The 17,036-nt window shown below is 27.2% G+C and overlaps 1 long non-coding RNA gene across 1 annotated transcript; it reads left to right on the forward strand.

Moving 5' to 3' along the window:
- The first annotated feature begins 479 nt into the window (after positions 1 to 479).
- On the forward strand, positions 480 to 1,356 carry LOC113381823. Its single transcript, XR_003367587.1, has 4 exons — positions 480 to 710; positions 776 to 956; positions 1,030 to 1,137; positions 1,199 to 1,356. It is a non-coding gene; the product is annotated as an uncharacterized LOC113381823 (long non-coding RNA).
- The last annotated feature ends 15,680 nt before the right edge of the window (positions 1,357 to 17,036 follow it).

Here is a 17,036-nt window from a genome sequence, read left to right on the forward strand (position 1 = left end):
CTTTTATATCCCGACTGTGTTAAAAAAATGAAATAAATTTCTTCACACTATTTTTACACAATTAAGCAAAAAATATATGAGGATTCTATTCTCAACTTGTAAAATATACGCAGTAAAAGTGAAAGTGTTCTGATGGAAATTTTTGGATACAGTAGACTATAGCAAACAACAATTATTTTTATGGACAGTCCAGTGATCAAATACTGATGTTTAATTATAGAACAAAACATCCATTTACACTAACCAAAAACAGCAACACACTTTTATTACCATAAATATATCAGCACGATAAAGGTTTGTTACCAGGAATTTTAAAAGCTTGGTTTAATATTTGTCTACGATTTACCACAGGTAATGATCCCAAAAACCAAAGACATAATATCAATAATAGCTGTCGCTGTATAAAAGCAAATATTACAGATACCTGTTTTAGCAACAAAAAATTTTGAAACATTTCCTGTATACCTGTTGAAATCAGTTCACAAGTAGGTGTTGGCATCGCAAAGACGACGATAGAAAATATTTATTCCGGTTTTAATTTTAAAAATCTTGAAAAAGTTTAGTTTTAATAATGCAATTTTAAATGTCACAAAAATAATGGACATGTGTTTTGAAGCTCACTGTTATGGATTTATAGTTTTAGTAGCATTCGTTCTGATGATTCTTCTTTGAACAAACCTGATATTATTATTACAGATATAGTTATTAAGGTAAGTGGAAAAAATATTTTCTTAAGACAATATTTCCAGTATTAACTCATGTTTCAAATTTTTAGATACATATATTTCCCATTAATACAAAATGTGCGCAGAAATTCACTTGTTTGGAATTGTTGCCTTTGTTGCAATGATCTTGATGATTATATTGTAGTGCAACTGGACGGAAAATTTAGAAATAAATTGTCATTTTACCTGACCATTTTAGAACTATTAGGATTGTTATTTTATTATTTTAGCGTATGTAATAATTGATCACAATATAAGCTATACATTACTCAATGATCATTGAAAATGTCATAATTATTTGTAGTATCAAACAATTAATCGAAGAAAGTCCTCTATGCTATTATTGCTTCAATTAATTTGGATTTTAACCGAATAATTTCGATTTTATTGGAGCAAAGCCATAGTTATTAAGGTAAGTGCGACATTTGCAAAACCAAATTTTATCAGTATTAATTTATGTTTTAAATTTTTAGATACGAAATATTTTATTTATTCAAGATGTGTGTAGAAATGCACTTGTTTGGAATTGTCGCCTTCGTTGCAATGGTCTTGATGATCATATTATAGTGCAACTGGACGGAAAATTTAAAAATAAATTATATTTTAACCCCTGACTATTACAAAACTTAGGATTATTTGTTATTTTAACGTTATGGACGACGCGTCGCCAAGGCGAAAACACCTGCAAGGCAATTCCAACAAGTTTTACCTGAGAGATCTAATTTTGGATTATGGTGAATAATTTATATCAAAATGATTCTCAATATTTCGTTTTATTTTTTTCGATAATTTATTTCAATTGTTTTCTTCATATTTCAGACCGTATTTGAACTATCAAGTGTGGACGAATTGAATAAAACCAGGCACCTTATGTTATTTTTGTAATTGTCGTATATATTGTATTATGTTTTTAATAAATTTGTCGCATTTAGATATTTACATGTCTTTAATTATCCGATTTTATATAGATTTAATGTAATCTCTTTTACAGCTCTAAATTTTTAAAATTTAACACATTTTTGTTAAAAATAGAAGTGATATACATTTAACATCAAAATCTTTTATTTAAAAGATACACCATAAAATAATACAAATTTTAAGGCGTATCTTTTAGAAAAAAGATTTTGATGTTGAAAACGTTACTTTTGTTAATTCACAAAAAATTGTAATAGATTATTATTAAATAATCTCATTTTTTAATCAAATAATTAGGTATTTCTGCAAATCAACTACATTTAATATTAAAAAATAAATTGATTAAGAGCAGGTCCAATACTTGTATAAACCAAAATAAAAATTCGAAATGCTACGTTAGTTCGTACTAATTATTCATTTGTAGAATATATATATATATATATATAATATATATATATATATATATATATATTATATAAGTATATTAAAAATATATTTCAATGACTAGATACTTAAAATATATTCATTGAAATTAATACATTAATCGTAATAAATACAATTTGGGAGTTCTAATCAGAACGAGGTATACAAATGCAAAATCTTGTTAATATTCTTAACAATAATTTGCATGTAAATAAAGAAGTTGAAAAATTAATATGGATATATAAAACTGATTACACAACGTGACCGAATCTAAACAAGAATTCTAATATGCCCGAAAAATCATTTTTATCATGAGAGTACTCAAAACTATGAATTATTTTTTTATTTATAAATATAAAATTAGAACAATTTTGCTAGTGACTTTATTCTATTGGATACTAAAAATTTAAATCAATAATAATATTTATTGAAATTAATAAGGTTAAATCCAATTTCACAAAGCAATGCATCAATATTGTTTTCTCCAGAAATTGTGTCAATTTTTTTTATACATTTTTAACTAAATTATTTTAATATAACCACGACCCATATTAAAAGTTTTAGGCATTATTGTGGCGATTAACGTGCTAATTGAAAATAATTAAAGTGGGTCCAATTTTGTGAAATAATATGCATAATTCCATTGCTATTTATTTATGCAACCTTTTTGGAATCTTCTTTTATTAGATAGTGCGAATTAATAACAATATTATTTACAATTAGTTAAGGCGGTCTAGATTTGCAAGGAAATACGTATCATAATTTATGATTTATCATTTATTTTTCACTATCTAATTAAAATTTTCTAGTCCCTATTATTTTAAATATTTTAATATATTATCATTATAATTATTTAAACATTTACGTTTATTTTAATATAATTTTATATATATAAATTAAATATGATATAAAAATTAGAATATAAATAAATAAAAATGTTGTAGGTGGCTAAAATGCTCAGAGTAAGCGAGGCCAAATAAAATTTAAAAAAATTAACAGTTATAACTTAATTGAAATGCAAAATCAATTCTATTCTTTTAAAAAAAGCGTATAAAATACATCGATTTAAATTTATTTAGAAAATTTATTTTCTATTCAAACTTTTCAGGACATCCAAAAATTGCAACAAGTTCATTATATATTGAACTTAATATATAGTAACAACATATATTGTTTGCAAAAATATTTTTAAATTTTCAATTGTCTTTGCATGTGTAATATTAATATTTGAAATATTTTACTTATTTATTTTGGGAATATTAAGCTATTTATTTTGTTGAGCAAATCATGCTAAAAGCGCAAAAAAACTAGTTTTTTATTATTAAAAAAAGTGGCAGAACCGTGCCCAATCTTTCCTACTATATATTTTGATTGTCCATTTAAACAAAACAAAAAAATGACATCTTTTATAATTCAATGAAATAATATCTATATTATCAATTTTATAGCCATTTTATAAAAACATATAGATAATAGTACCTATTATATGCATTATACTCAGTTTAATAATTAAATTACAGGATTAAATTTAAAGTAGACATTTATCTCTATTTAAAGTAGAGTGTTATACTCGTACTTCATGTTGAAATTTTTTTAATATAATTTTTTATTATTTAAAATATTCAAAATTGCATCGTAAACTTCTACTAATTGACAGCGCAAGGGCCGAATTGTATGTATTCATCTTTATTGTACATCGTGTATGAAATTGTTGTTTTAATGTTAAATTTTTAACGAATTTTAAAAATAAAGTACTAAGATTAGTATAAGATACAAATAAAATATATTGAAAAAACTATATTATAAATTTTATTTCCGAATCTCATGTTGGCGCCCCCTAAGGCGTGCGCCCACATTTTTTGCATGCATCGCATTCAAGGAAGGACCGACACTGGTTACATTGCCCTTACGTAACATTGGTCTATTTTATTATTGACCTATAGTTAATTTAAAAAAAAAACCAATGATTTTTTACGGAATTTTCAGAAATAGCCTGAAAAAAATATCAGTTCTCACCTCTTGGTGTAAAAAAAGTGCTTAAGCCTTAAGGTTATCATCGAGCGAACGTCCTTCGGTGGCAATCAGAGCCCGACACTCCGCGCGAGCACTCGAAAATGATGTAATAAAATCCCCGAGCGGAGCGGCTCGCTTTAATGCTTTTTATTTTCCGCATACTGAAAATTCAACTCATATTTCCATCATCAAAGAGTATAAGTTATCCTACAATATGATTATACCGCTTTTATGATACGTCTCGAGCGTTTTATCTTAATATTTATATCGCTGCGATCAAAATGGACTCTGAGAAATCATAACATGCTTCACATAAAACATAGGATTTGTTGAGAAAATCTTCCAAGCGAGCAGACGAAAAATATACTTGTTTTTCTATTTCGCTTTCAATGGAACGACTGCAGACTTATTATAATGAAGTCTGATGATGACAAAAAATTACGTTGATAAATGTCTACTTTAAATTTAATCCTGTAATTTCATTTTTAAACTGTGTATAATGCATATAATAGATGCCAGTATTTATATGTTTCTGTAATATAGCTATAAAATTGATAATACAGATGCTATTCTATTAAATAGAATTACAAAGGAAACTCATTTTTTAGTAAGTTTTAGTAATCGCAAAAAAATCGATTTTTTATATATTTTTACGTTTCAGAGGTTTCTGAACATTTTGGCATAGCTTAGAACAAATGGATGTATGTGTGTGTGTATGTGTATGTGTGCGCAGATACCAATTTTCGACGACGATTTCGCGAACACTAACCGATTAGTCATTAAATATATTATAGTTTAACCGATTTAAATAATGTGTTGATTAGTTTTTGGCAAAGGCAGGTCTAGCCGTTACGGAGATACGGGACAAAAAATGCCAGAAATGGTAATTCAGTTTTTGAGATAACGGAGCGATTTTAATAATTCAAAAACATTTTACTTGTATTGACGAAATAAACAACTGGTAGAATTTTTGTGAAGGCAGGTCCAGCGTCTCTGTATATGCAATAAAAAAAGTAAAAAATGATGCCATTTGGCGGTCAAAAATGAGCATTAAACATATATACATCGTATTATCAGATATTTTGTAAAGATTATAACATTAAGTACAAATTTTGTGTACATTAATATGAGTTTTGTACCAATGTTAACATGTTAGACGACTACGCGGCGCTTACGCGCTTTGATATTTTCACACCAAATCAGCTATGTAGTGCAATTCTTTAAAAAAAAATTTCAGAAGTTTCAAAAAAAATCAAAATACAAAAAAAAACAAAATAAAAAAACTAACTTTTCAAAAAAGTCTGTCATCTAATTTTTTCAAAATTTTGCAAAGCTTTTTTAATTATTTAGTTTTCGTTCCGGGAAGTTCCAGCAATTTGTCTTAAGGCACAATGCCATGCACCACTAGTTATTGTATTTAATTAGACAATCAGAATATATGGTAGGTGAGATTGGGTACGGTTGTGACACTTTTTTTGATCAGCAATAATTTTGTTACTTTTCAATTAGCTGGGAGAAAAGTAAATTAAATGGTAATATAAACATAAAATCAAATCATGCAAAAAATCAATTATGTTTATTTTTAATTATAATTATTTGAACGAAAAAATAATCAATTATGATTTGGAGTGTTAACAAAATGCTATATATTTTTTATTCAAAGACTATTGCTATTATTAGTTAACTTATTGGCAATAATAGTGCACTTGAATATAACTATGTTTTATAGTTATTTATTGCAATTTAAATATTTCTAGATACGTTGTTTAATTAATTCGTTAGCTACTTTGCTAATTTTATTCCACTCCAAAAATTGACTCCAAAAATTCAGAATGTATGTATGAATATATATTTCATAATTTTCCATCTGTTGTCAAATTATTATTGTATAACTTATAATAGTATTTTATTACATTATATTAATAATTTTTTACAATTATATATTTATTATAATTTTTTTTTTTCAATAATTGATAAATTAAGTTATATGAAAACTAATTCAGCACAATTCCGAACTTAAATACTCAGTACCTTTATAAATGTACATTATTATCGATACAGAACCTTCGTTATTATTGAATATATAATTAATATAGTATAAATTATTAAATTAATTAGCTCCACTATGCTTTTCCACAAACATTTTTATTGGATCAAAATAATTTTCATAGTCGTCCATTCATCCCGACATCGGCATGTCGTTTGATTAAAAATTCAAAAACGAAGGTATGTTTTTATAGAATATTAATTTTTTTGTAAAGTTTATTAAAACATCATTATAATCAGAACCCGTAGGCGGGTCAATGTAATTCCTGTTTTATTGAATATATTAATTAGTTTGGAACAGGTTAATAAAACATCCTGGTATTCGTGAAGTTAAATTTCCCATTTCATACTCAACACAATATAATAATTTTATAATAATTGATTATTTTCGAATCTTAAGATATCTGTTGTTAATGAGAGTTTCATCATATTTCTTATATACTCGTACAAATATTTAAAACTTCTCTTAATAATTGTACAGTTATTATAATATGTATATTAGGGTAATAAATAATTTTCTAAAGTTTTAGCTCTTAATATTGTCTTTTAGATAAAGCGCAATTCAATCAAAGTTTTGTATGGAAATAGCATTTTTTTTTTCAAAAATTTTGCGAAGCGTTGAATTTTCAATAAAAATTGGCACAAATTTTCATTTGTCGCTAAGTTATACCTAATTTTTTTCCCATGCTATTTCCATACGAAGTATGATTGATTTGCGCACTATCTAAAAGTTAATATTTAAAGCTAAAACTTTCAGAGAATTGTTTTTTTTTTATCAATTTGGAACCATTTGACAAATGTCCATCTTAAGGACCACCCTAATGTATATAATAATAAGAGAGACTAAAATATTCTGATTCTGTGATAGGGTCCAAAATTATTGGTGACAGAATTATGTCGAAGCGAAATTAATTTCCGAATATGCAAATACTAACGAGTTTTCTTCTGATGACCTATTGTACAATTTTTTTAGATTAACTTTAATGTCTAATTTAACATTTACAAATTAAACATTCATTATGTACCTCACATTATGCTATATATAACATAAAAGCAAAAATAATAAAATGATAAATAATACAATAAAAAAGTTCAAATTACAGAATTTCGTCGATTACATTACCGCGCCCGCGTGCAAAATTCATTTTATTCATTTTGTTCCTACCGCATTGATTTTTATAAAGGTAGACTCAAATAATAATCAGAGATGAAATATTTTGAAATATTTCCCTGAAAACATGAAATATTTTAGAATGGGATAGGAAAAGACCCGTAAAATTGGATTTTCTGTCGTATCATTAATGAAATATCATGCTGGGGATATAAGAAAATCCGTGTATCCATTCTGTTTTAAGCCAATAATAATATCTTCCAAAAATATTCTGTTTTGCGATTTCACATAAAAGTTTTATTCCAAATCTAGTTTCATCAATATAATAAGAAATACTAAATCGACACAATTTTCAGTGTTATACATTAGCAAACATTAGAAGTAAATTAAGTAGGTACAGTTCTTTATTTTTTGCTCTTAATAATAATTTTCAGTAAATATTTTTGGTATTGGTTTAAAAACACTAAAAATTATTACAATTATTACTATCATCAAAACAAAATTGCCAATTGTGGTAGGTGAAAATCATAATTTTCAGATTTTTGATTCCATTATGACTAAATTTTCTAATTTAATAAAGTAAATTATGAGTCATTTTGCATTTAGCATTTATGGTTTTGATAATATTTAAATTGCTTTATGGTTTATAAACTGCTATATAAACGTAATTTGTTGCCTTTATAAACATTGTTATTCGAATGATGATCACGTATTTAGAAAAAATATGTTTACGCCAAAAAAATCCAGCTTGCTACTTTCATGTTTTTCCAACGTTTCAAGACATTCTGAGCAAAATTATAAAAAGTAAATGTGTGTAAAAATTTGACTTTTTTTAGAAGGTATCTCCAAAACTGCTGCAACAATTTTTAAAATTCAAACCCATTGGATGAAACTCAATGAGGACTATAGAGTTTTGCATGATGTTAGGCTGAGCCTCTTTTTTAGAATCAGCAAAAAGTGAAAAATACATAGTACGCTTTTTCACCAAAAGTTCCGAATCGATTTGGGTGATTTAAAAACCCTTCAAAAAATATCAGTTATAAATTGTGCTGCTTTGATAAAAATCGAAGCCTTTTTTTGTAATTACTTTTTTTCGACGATTTTGACGAAACTTTGTATTGCTATAGAAATCATGGTATAAACGATCATGCTGAAATATTACAGGCCTATAGGAATAACAAACTGTATTTTAAAATTTGTTCGGATCTATTTTCGTTTTATTATATTGGCCATGAAGGTGTCAATCTTCAAGGCATTGAGTTTTACACGGGGTAGCGGAGAGTTTAATAGGACTAATTGTTCATTTCTAATAAATAACCAATAAATATATCTTCTGTCATTATAACTTAGTAACAAATAAGTGATTGTAATAAGAACTGCAACAAATGCATAACATACAAACAAATAAGTGTTCAACATAGTCCACAGCTACAGGGGTTAAATTGTAATCCAACAACCTAAATTATCGAAGGATAGTTTTAACAAATTTGATAACTACGTAAGATAAATACAAAATTGTTAAAAATTTGATCGTCACAACGCCCTAATTTTACTGAAAAGTTCACGAAACTTGCCTTGAATAAAAACGCGAGTGACACCTAGATTAAATCAAGATTTATTTAACTGAAATCTACTATTCTTTTAATTTCATTTTGAACAGCAATCAGAACTTAAGAGTCCTATAAGTTGTTGTGCTAATTTGACTTAACACTAGTTGGTTCTACAGATGGCAACTCAAACAGTTGTCCTATTTCTAGGTGATAATTTTTATTATTACAATTTCTGTAATAGAGCAAATATTTATTGATACAGAATCAGGACTATTTTCACTTGGAAAAATATTGCAATCTATTTTACCAAGTAAAAACCATTGTCACTACTGCTTGACAACAGACTCGAAGCAGAATCGAATCTGGGGCCTATGATTCAGGTCCAGACATTCTAGCCTAAATTAGATCTATCATAGATAGATTTTAGCCAAAAAGTTTAAAAAATGTTTTTATACAAAACTTACCGTTTTGTAGAACATGCAGGCCTGTCGGTCTTCGTCTTCACCAGCTGGACAGTCTATAAATCCATCGCAAAGAACGTGGTCGTCTATGCAGTGGTACCGACCTTGTCGGTCAGGTTTAGGGCAGGCAAACCTTTCCATTCCATCCATGGCAGGCGGACACTCTGAAAAAAGATAAATGACTTAGATAATCGTACTAATGTAGTATTCTTAGATAGTAATTGAAATAGATTTATATATCCTAACCTAGTATCTAACTCGAGAGAACAACCCAGTGGTCAACCACTATTCTTTTTTCTGTTTGGAATACATATATGAGATATGTATATCAAATGGTGTAGACGTATATATATATATATATATATATATATATATATACTAGGTGACCCGACAACATTGTCCTGTATCCACGTCTACAATTCAAAAGTTCCAATTTTTTTGATATCCTATCCTATAATTTTTAATATCCTATTCGATGTCCTGTTTTCTGATTCATTTATGGTCTTAGTATAAGCAGTATAAGAAATTTAGAAAAATATAATATAGTATCTGCGGTAAAAGAACAATATCACACTTGATTTTACCACACAACATAATTGCTTTAATAATTTAGTCTATAATTTTCATAATCTCATACGTTATATTAGTTGCTTTTTGGCTATTATAATTTCTAAAGTACATTTTTCTTGCTAATAATTTAATAAACATTGTTTATGTTCAAACTTAGGTAAATTAATTTGTGAAATCTAGTTCAAATGAGCACTCTTCAATGTAAGATCAACTTACTAAATATTTCATATTTAATGCCAAACAAATGAATTTTTGACACATGAAACAAAACTCTAAATCATTATTTATAATAAACAAGGCAATAAGTCCAAAGTTGCATATACATTATTTTTTAAACTCATGAATGTTGCATTTTGGTTTACTTTACTAAATTATTTAACAAAACAAAAAAAAATTTCTACTTATTAAAGTAGAATTTTTTTTTGTTTTGTTAAATAATTTAGTAAAGTAAACCAAAATGCAACATTCATGAGTTTAAAAAATAATGTATATGCAACTTTGGACTTATTGCCTTGTTTATTAAACTGAATTATATAATTTATCTGCCAAACATATACTATTGACTGAATCATATATTATTTTAATTTCTGTCGCATCTCAGCTGCTTTTCGGCAATAATAATGTAGACATTGCATTTTTTTTGTATATTATATTCTAGTATTATTTAGGCTCATGATATCAGCTAAATTAAAATTTCAAGGGAATTTACATTTCTAGCAGATGACAGATCAAATGTTTACAATGTCAAACAATGATACTTGTATTTTTGTAATTTTTGCCATTTATTTCTACTATATTAGTGTAGTTTCATCGTTCAATAATTCTTAAAAAATTTCTTTGACAAACTCTAGAAAGAATAATCAAAATCCGAATAACCCTTTAGGAGAAGTATCAAAACATACACCCGTACAGAAGAATTTTATATATAAGATATTTCTAATATTTCGTTATATAATCCTCTCATTTGTTTTTATTATTTTTATTTTGATTATATTGCCATATTTTATTAATGGAATTTTGCCTATATATAAATAAAATATATATTATAAAATACTGAGAATTCAAACTGAGGTTGCCCTATCAAAGTTTCTCGTGTGACATCATCCTAAGACAGCAAAAGAAAGAAATAATTTGGAAAAGTTCAATTAGGCTGAAAGTATTAGTCAAACTTTTCAAACAACCATTACCATTAATGGCTTTATAACATTATATTTAATTTGATATATTATGTTGAGTAAATGCGTGAAGATATTAACACTATTTATTGTTATGGCTGAAATCATACCATTTTTTTCAATTAATTTCATTTTTATTATAATATGCAAAGTTTTGAAAATGTATTCATTGAAGCCGCATATATTTTTTATGATGAAAACATATATTTCTGTTGGTGATGTATATCTTTTTACATCTTCTCTTGATAGGCAATACTTTTGATTTATTCTCTTTGAGGGAGGAGAAATTCACATAAACCCTAACATGACCCTAGCCCATATTTTTTTGTTATTTATTCATATTATTCATCTAGTTGGTAATTTTGTTTTATTTTGATTAGGAATTATAGAGATGACGAAATTGTAAACTGGAGGAACCTAGTATGAAGAAAATATTTTGTTGGAAGATAACCCTCAAAAAAAAAAATTATAAAATGTCAAAATAACATTCAATACTTTTGTAAATAACAAAAAATATTATTTTATATGCTGTTACAAAATCTGAAAAAATATTGAAAAGTTGTATATATATCAACGATAAAATCTCACCAAATATTTGATCAAGGGTGTGCGTAAACATGATCTGATTTAGCCACTAAATGCCATTTTTTTACAACTTATTTTTGGTTCTGAACCTTATTTAAGTAAGAAAACGTTTTCATTGTTCATCGTAAAGTAAAAATAGTGTTCATTCTATTTAAGATAAGTATCAAGATATTTTATCCTCTGAACTATTATATATGACATCAGCCTCAGTTCTCCTCGAGGCGAGAGATTTCGAGAAAGAGCGATTTTCTTTAGTAGTTTTGGGCAGTCCGAAAAGTTTTGATCTTGTAGAGCAAAAGCTTCAATAAAAAGTAGGTATATATTATAGTTAGTTAAATAAATAGATGGAAAAACTTATAGAAAGGATTCTGAGGGCGTTGAACCATCACTTTATTGGAAGGATTAAATGACAAAAAGGCGAATATCGAGAGTTTACATCTTTGAAATAGAACATACAATTAGTTTTACTTGGTTCATTGTTATTACATTTATGTGTCATTTAATTTTAATTTCTTTTTCAATCAAAAATATGTACATATTTTTTGTTTTGTTTTGTTGAGTTTTTTACCCTCATGTATTGTACTCTTTCATGAATTAGATATAATGTTACAATTGATTTTATATACAATGGTATGTATTACATTGGATATGTAGAAAAAATAATAAGTTTGACAATTTTTAAAAAAATCGCATGACAATATTCAGCCAAATAAATAAAGTTCCAGTTACAGCTATGGGTCCATCAGGCTATAGTTTGGCATAGCAATTTATGCTTCTGCTCTGTTTATTTTATTTTTGTATTAACACGCCATCATAGCAATGAATGCATTTAAAATATTTAATATTGCTTTATTTTTCTTACAAAACATTACATAACAATATTTAGCAAAATGAATAGAGTTCCAGCAACTGCTATGAGTCGATCAGGCTATAGTTTGGCATGGCAATTTTTCCTTTTACACTATCTATTTCATTTTTGAATTAACACGTTATTATAACAAAGCATGAATTTAAAATATTTAATATTGTTTTATTATAAATGCTACTTTAGTCATTTAGTTTAGCTAGTTGAATTTTTTATTTTTGAATTTTGTAGTGTAAACTTTGACATTATGCTGGAACAAATGACCACATGATAAGATATTCAGAAACTAAAACTTTAATATTATTATTTGTAGTTTCATAGACAACTTAATGTAATTTGATTCGGCCTCAAGCAAGAGTTTTAAAAGTTTTTTTTGTTTATTGTCGATAGACTAGGTTTTTCATTGCATTTTTTCATTTATTTATCTTTATTTTGAGATCTGTTATTTCAGGAACAAAGCAGATACTGCTAACAATATATATATATAAGAAAATAATATTGATTATAAATTAATAGATACACCCAGTGGCGCAGAGATTTATTTGCAATAACGCTTATTTCAAGCTTTTTCATTTATTTAATTTATTATTTTTTATTTCTAATAAATAATAATATTTCTTATTTCAAAAATTGAAATAAAAAAATATGTTTATATAATTATTACGCAGTATTTTGATAAGGGTGCACAAAAGTTACTAACATAATAATTTCAAAACAACGTTATAAAATTGTAATAAAGAAATATTAAGTTTTTTAAACTGCTGATAAATGAAACTGAAATTTTTAATCAAACTAATCAGCACATATTGCCGTCAATAGAAATCAAATGTTTTTTGAATTATTCAAATTGGTTGATCCGTGCATTCGAAATCGTCGATGAAAAATTGTATCCGCGATACTTACTTAAAGAAATGTGCCATTTGGCAGACAAAAATTATCAGATATTTTATAGATATTTTTATGACAAGAATAAATTTTGTTTATATTTCTATGAGTTCCGTACCAATGTCTATCCATTAGATTGCGACTTCGATATTTCGTTTATACGCTTCTCAGCAACGTATCGCGATTGTTTTGAAAAAAAAATTCAAAATATTTCAAAGTATAAAAAAAATACAGGTCAATTTTTTCAATAATTTCAAATTTCTCAAAAATCAATTTTTTGAAAGTTCTAAAAAAAGTTTAAATCTTTTTTAAAATTTTCAATTTTTGGTACGGAAAATTCCAGCAATTTGCTTTAAGGCACGATGCCATGCACCACTACTTATATAAATATATGCAGTGACAAAGTACCACGCATATTAAAGCTCGCTTCAAACCTCTGGAAGTGTGCAAAAATCCAATTAAAACGATGTCAAAAAAAATGTAACAGCAAAAAGCATTAAACCGCAATATAAAAAAGTAACGAAAATGTCAACAATGCAAAATACTCTACTGACTATAATTTGATCGTAAAACGTGTATTTTTTATATACTTTTCCATACATTTTACGACACTTTTATTCACTTCTACGACGGGGCATGTCAGGCCGTTTATATCCATCCCATGTAGTTGCCATTCTCTCAGGCAGCACCCAACAAAGGAATATCAATATGGACTCGAGCCATGAATATTTAATCAAGCTTATTATCTAAAGCTAGACCACGCATATATGAGAGAACATCTGACCCGAAATCCCTTAAGAAAAGGTCAAATGATTTACAGACACCACGAATACAACGACTCATTCGAAATATTGCCTTTTATTATTTACAGCCTGTTTTTGCATACATTGGAGGAAAGGTTATTAAATTTTAATCAACTAGAAATATTGAAAGATGCGATACAATTAAGCGCTGGATATTGAACATGTACAAAATACTGGGATTGATATCCCAGGATTGTTGATTATACACTACCCGACATTTGGAAAACCCAAAGTTTTTAGATAGTATTTTTCCAAAAAAACGGTTTTAACTGGTTTCTATTTTTCAAACGACAAAGAGCAAGGAAATCATGTATTGTGGTGGCTTTTGCACCATGGACCTGCCTTCGGACAGACTACCATTTATTATTATTATCGATATCAATTTGCAACAGTGTTTTCATCAATCTAGTACACATTTAGCTACATTTATCAATTTTAATTGTTTAAAGTGTTATTCAAGTATGGTCAAGGTCGAATTGGACTTTGAGCAATTATATTAAGAAAACCAAACCAATTATATCACAACAAATAACACATACCACACCAACAACTATCTGACTGTGTTTAGTAAAAGTCCCAACTAATTCATCATTGTAGAAATGTGTTTTTTTTGCCTCACCTGGTCCTTTTTACACTATGGGACGGCCAGGGGGCCAACAGGTCCAATCTTTTATTTTTAATCTTAAAGGGATTTTACGAAATAATAGCTACATTATTCAACCAACAAATTTCATGGATACATTTTTTACAGAGATAACACTGTATATAACTTTGATCTGAATTTTTGTCAGACATATTCAAAAGCAGAGTTGGAATAACTATTTATTTAATTCACGTCTTATAAAATGGCATTTTTACCTTAATTTACTTTTTTATTTATTATTTCTTATTGCTTACACCTTTACCAGGATAAAGGTTCAGTTGATACTTTTTACCCTACCAACGTGTAAATTTAACTAATTAAATTTAACCCTACCAACCTTAAATTAAAAATATTTATAAAACAATTAAATAATATATACATAACAATTATATTAAGTTCTCGTAAACTAAACAACAGTGCTCACAAGCGAAAAAACTAACAACGAATGAAAATACTTCTGTTATGGATTTTCAAATATTGTCGTTTATCTCCTGATAGCAACGTCGTAGAATTAAGATGATGGTGAGTTATACATCTTCTTTCCTCTACTTTCAAATATTGTTGTTGAAATTTTTTTTAACTTTACTTGTTTTTAAGATATCTGTGGTAGACCTTTTAACCCGCAAATCTTTAAGCCCCCCTCTACCCTAGTTCATTTAGTTTAAACACTAAAATTACTGAAATTAAAATTAGACCTTTATGCCCCGTTCTATTATTTTATTGATACTAATGGGATTCATAGAAAGTGAAAGTGCCCATAATTCAGCTTCGATTTTTTTCATGCGGAAAAAGGTTTTTCTGAACTTTACAATGGATGTCAGCAAGAGATAAAAACATTTGGTCTCGGTAAACACTAGATAAGATTACGCAAACATCCAGTCCTATAAATAACATTCAATATTGGTCTTAAAATACTAAGAAAGTTACGTTGTACAAGCGAATAATACGCGAAATGGATCCTACAATGTTGTAGAAAAAGATCGCCAGAGTAAAACGACGCTGATTTATTACTTTTATACTTGGATGGAGATATATATTTATTTAATTCGAAATTCAGAAAAATATGCGGATTTTCGGAAACTTTTCTATTATTGAGACGAAAATGGTAAACCTGGATTCTGAGTTCATATTAACGTTAAAATTTGGGTAAAGCTTTAATGCAAATAAATTTTTATTGCAGGTGACAATAGAACACTATTGTAACATGAGATTTACCTGGATTTCCATTACGTTTTACAGATCCAACATAAAATTTTCCATATTGATAATTTGTAAACCAGTTTTAGCACTGGTCTATTAATTATCACAAATCAACTAGTAGCTTGACATCAATAAATCTTAAAACTTCAATAAAAGTAGAAAGTGAACAATGACTAATAAGTATTTTTTTATTTTTAAAAATTTTCATCTCCATCTAAAAGTTGTTAATTGAAACTAATTGCACTTATTGACACACAAACTTTAATACATCAGATTACAAAACATAACATGACTATAAACCATAGCCCTTATAACACTCCACGTAACCATGGTAACTGTTATGACATTTAATCAAACTACAGTTTTCGACAAAAGTAATCGAGAGTATTTGACAGTTCTCGGCAACACTCGTTCATCCGGTGACATCGCTGTCGCCTTCCATGTTTTGACACTTTTTAACAGGAAAAACATATGAACACTAGTAGACCATGTATTATAAATAAGATTTCTAGAGAGATTTTATTTTATTATGATTTGTTTTTAACTTCAAGTAGTGTAAGCTATTGTAATCGTCCAAAAATCGAAATTGAAAATTTCTTTACGTTTTGAAGGTTTCTGAACATTTTGGCATACCTCAGAAAAATTTGATGTGTGTGTGTGTTTGTATGAATGGATACAATTTTTCGTCCACGTTTTCGGGCTTACGTATCAACCGATTTGAATGGTTAAAAAAACAATCGATTCCTATTATTAGAGAGATGTGCTGATTAGTTTTTGGCAAAGACAGGTCCAGGCATTTCGAAGATACAGAGCTAAATGACACTTCAACAAAAATTAGTAGGTTTTCAGAGAAATAAGCATTAGATTTGAATGATTCAAAAAACTTTCTGCTTGTGTTGACAACACAATTGCTTTTGGAAGAAAAAAATATTTCAAATTTTTATTTTAATAATTTTTTTTTTATCAAAAATAATTCAGATTTCAATTTTAATTCTGGCTGAAGTTCTAAAGTTCACTTATACTTTAAATAAATAATTTTAACTTTGCAATTCACTTTATATAATTT

The sequence above is a fragment of the Ctenocephalides felis genome, unplaced genomic scaffold (assembly GCF_003426905.1).
Source record: "Ctenocephalides felis isolate EL2017-DRISC unplaced genomic scaffold, ASM342690v1 CF-g0.4_SCAFFOLD_03085, whole genome shotgun sequence".
Classification (NCBI taxonomy): domain Eukaryota; kingdom Metazoa; phylum Arthropoda; class Insecta; order Siphonaptera; family Pulicidae; genus Ctenocephalides; species Ctenocephalides felis.